The sequence below is a fragment of the Theropithecus gelada genome, chromosome 1, assembly GCF_003255815.1.
Source record: "Theropithecus gelada isolate Dixy chromosome 1, Tgel_1.0, whole genome shotgun sequence".
Classification (NCBI taxonomy): Eukaryota; Metazoa; Chordata; class Mammalia; order Primates; family Cercopithecidae; genus Theropithecus; species Theropithecus gelada.
This window is the reverse complement of record NC_037668.1, coordinates 43593637-43597846: the sequence shown is the minus strand read 5'-3', so window position 1 is coordinate 43597846 and position 4210 is coordinate 43593637.

Sequence of the window (4210 nt, the reverse complement as noted above, 5' to 3'; positions counted from 1 at the left end):
CCTCCGCCCGTCCGCCCTCCCCGCCCCTCGGCTCCCTCCGCCCCGCCGCCCCGCGCCGCGTTACCATAAAAGGTGAGGCTCGCGGGGAGGGGGCGCGGGATTCCCGCCCCGCGGAAGCGGCCCCTACCTGCCCCCCAACCTGCCCGGCCGCGCCTCGCGCCGCCCCCTCCCCCTCCCTTTGTTCCCTGGACCACATCTCCCCTCCCCCTTGGCACAGGCCCGGGGGTGGGGATGGGGGGATGGGGAGTGGGGATGGGGGATAGGGTGTGGGGATGGGGGGTAGGGGGGATGGGGAGTGGGCGTGGGAGGATGGGAGTGGGGGTGGGGTTCCTTCTCTCCCCGTTGCCCACCCCGTCGCATCCTTTATGGACCCCAAGTGGTCCCTGTCCTTCCCCTTCCGTCGCTCTCCTGCGTTGGCGACCCCACCTACCCTGTCCGGCGGAGGTGAGCGCTTACACCCTGGTTTGGCTCTGGGATCCGCTGGGGTCCTGCATCAAACCGACCAGGGTTCTGCGGCCGTTCACTAAGCGTGAGACCTGGAGCAGTCAGGCCACCTCCTGAGCCTCAGTATCTTCATCTGTAAAGTGGAGGTAGCCACTGCCTACCTCTCCAGGTTGTCCTGAGGATAAAAGGTGACAGTCACAGCCAGGACTGTGATTAATAGTGGTTAATATATGCTGGGTTGGGGGCTTTTTCCGGGAGTGTCCCCGGGGGTCGGGGTCTCAGAGACCCCCAGTGGAGCAGGTCACCTTGTTCTGCTCTCCTGGGCCGTAAGCCCTCTGCAGGTGGGTCCCGGTGTCGGGGACAGGCCGCTCCAGGAGCTCTGGAAGGCAGGGCCCGGCTGGTCCTGTGGCTGAACCCCTCCCTCCCCCTCCCAGCTGAAGCAGATAGGACAGGAGCAGGAGGGGAGGCACAGCCTGGACTCTGGGGCCTGGGATGGGGCCGGGATGGACTGCCTGGGTCCCTGGAGGCCTCAGGAACATTGTGGGGAAAGGAATCTGGGTCTGATTCAGAGGCAAACAGATTGTTCTTTTGATTAAAGCCACAGTGGCTGAGGCTGGAGGAGCGCTGGACCCAGTGCCATCTGCGGGGCGGCCAGGCAGGATCTGGCCCTCTCCTGCAACCCCTCAGCTAGTCACCCCTCCAGGGTGGCTCTGGGACTGGCTCTGGGGCTGTTTCTGAGGCAGGCTGGTTTATGAGGGTCGGAGGAGGCTGCCTCCGCCCTCACCCACTGATCATTGCCCCTCCCATCCCTCTTGTTGCCAGCAGTCCCAGCGGCTGCCATTGACAGGGGCTTTCTAGGTGCGGGGACCCATCCTCATCCCCATCCTAATCCCACAAGAGCCCTGGGCGCCAGGGCTGGTGATTCCTGTTCACAGTCAAGGACACTGAGGCCCAGAGAGGCTCAAGGCCACACTAGGGGCAAATGACAGAGCCAGATTCAAACCAGAGCCACTGTGTCCCTGGGCACACAGCTCTGCTAGTCTCAGGAACAGGTACCACTGCCACCCTTTACAGATTCGGAAGCCGGGGCTTGGAGGTGATGAGAGTTCTGTGCAGCAGGGCGAGGCTGGAACTCAAGGCTGAGTCCCCGCTCGGCTCATTCCTGGCTTGGCAGTGATATCCTGCCCCCGCACCCCCCACAAAACCTCAGCTTTGCAGCACTCTTTGGAGGAGACTTCCCCATACCCTCCACCGGGAGGGAAACACTGAACGCCAGAGACAGGAAGGACGCAAAGGAGGAAGGTGAGATCTGGGGGTTTTCAGGCGCTTTTGGCTGTAGAACCCCTTTACAAGTGCTTAGTGACCCAAAAGTTTATTGAAGAGATAAAAGTAGAGCTGCCTGCCCTCACCTCCATGACATCCCCTGAACCACCTGTTGTACCCCCAGGTGGGATAGTGAGGCAACGAAGGGTTGATTTGGGGCCTTGTTCAAGGTCACGCTGACTTAGTCTAGGACCCAGGCTTCCCACATCTGCTCTGGGACAGTCCAAGGGGAATGAGGGGTCCAACCGCCTCTGCTTACCTGCCTCCAGCACCCCAGGCCGCCTATTCCACCGCCACCACTGCTCCCGGCTGGAGGGGTTTGACCTGGCCCGCAGCAGCCCGGGTGTCGATGTCACCGATCGGCAGGTGCCAAACTTCCTGCAATGGAAACCCAGGAAGTGCCCTGGACGAGAACACACGCCCTTTGTCTGCCAGCTCAGAGGCTCTGCTGCCCTCCTCCCTCCCTGCCAGGCTCACAAGGGCTTTCTTCTCCCTCATATGGCCCCAGCAGGCAAGGGGCTCAATCTTCTATTAGGATGGTGGCAGCTGAGACCCTGAGTGGCAGGGAAGGGGTGGCAGAGAGGTTTGAGGGCTTGCCGGGGCGGGGGTGGTACCTCCACAGTGGAGAGCTTTGACTGAGCGGACACTGGCCGGGCACCCACTGTGTGCAATGCATGAGTCAAGGAGACGACAGGATCAAATCACACATGATCAGTCCTTGTCCCCACAGACCTTACAGGGAGGTTGGGTAGAGCAAACCATAAAGTAAATTAACATAATAATAACCAATAGTAAAATGTGCTATGAAGGAATGGACAAGGGTCTGAGACAAAAGGGGGTGGGTGGGGGTGAAGTGGGGATGGGGAAACCTCTCTGAGGAAGTGAGGGTTCAGTTGAGTTGGGGAGGAGCCAGTGTGAGAATAGGGACGAATATTCCCAGGGAAAGGGGGCAGAGAGGAAAACTTGGGCTTTCAAGGTCAGACATCAGCTTGGCAGACAGCCTCAGAAGCCCCTTGGGCCTCCCAGCTTCTTCCTCCATCCCCCATCCTCCACCCTACCTGCTTGGAGTCAGGTCAGTCCAATGCTTATTTCCTGGGTGCTGCTGTGTGTGGGGCCCTGTGCTAGGCAGGGCAGGGAGGGGAGGAGCATAGAGAAAAGGGAGCTCCCCCATGGTGGCTGGGTCAGATGGGGACACAGATAGAGCTGTGAGTAACATCAGTATCTGGAAGCGATTCCAGCTCTGCCATTTGCAAACCTTGGGCAAATCACGTCTTTCTGGGCCTCAGTTTCTTCTTGCAAAAGAGGGGTTGCAAACCCAGGTTTGTCCCTTGTGGCTTCATAGCGATAATCTGGTGGGGTAAATGTGGGTAAAAATACCTGGTGCTCAGTAGGTGTTCAAAGATGAATTCCTTTGCTCTCCCCACCACATAAAGGATAGAAGTTTTAGTAAGAGGGACAAAGTGCTGAAGGGAAGGGAAGGACGTGACTTTGTCCTGCAAGAGAATCCAAGGAACATCCATGGCTCCTGATAGCCCAGCACTGCTTTCCCTGATTCTGATAACCACTCAGTTTCTGTTTGGGGAACCTCTCTTCCACTCTCAGTGCCTGGGGTTAAGATGGGACTCCTACATCCCCTGGCTCTGCAGACGTATGTATACATGACCCATGTCTAGCCAATCATGGTGACTGTTCTAAAATAAGCTCTCTGGGCTTGTTGACTGGCAGAATACAAGCTTGACACCACTTTTGCCCCTCACTTGGACCACCACAGAGGACAGCAGAGCAAAGAGATAGAGAAAGAAAGATAACTGATTTCATCACTTAAGCTGCTGGATCCAGCCATGCCTGCAATCCTACTACCAGACCTCCAGAGTCAATGCATTTTTTCCCCTTACTTTTTATTTTTTATTCTTTTGAGACAGAGTCTTGCTCTGTCACCCAGACTGGAGTACAACTATGGGCTCCCTTACTTTTTCTTATCTTTCTTTTTTTTTTTTTTTTTTTTGAGACAGAGTCTTGCTCTGTCACTCAGGCTGGAGTGCAGTGGCGTGATTTCCTGCCTCAGCCTCCCCAGCAGCTGGGACTACAGGTGCACGCCACCATGGCTGGCTAATTTTTTTTGTATTTTTTTTTTTAGTAGAGACGGGGTTTCATCATGTTAGCCAGGATGGTCTTGATCTCCTGACCTCGTGATCCGCCCACCTCGGCCTCCCAAAGTGCTGGGATTACAGGCGTGAGCCACCATGCCTGGCCCTTACTTTTTCTTAAACCAGTTAAAATTGTGTTTCTCCAGTTATTTGTTGCGCTTTTTCTCTTTGTTCTAAATAAATAGTCATGAGGCTGGGTGCAGTGGCTCACGCCTATAATCACAGCACTTTGGGAGGCCGAGGCAGGCAGATCATTTGAGGTCAGGAGTTTAAAACCAGCCTGGCCAACATGTCAA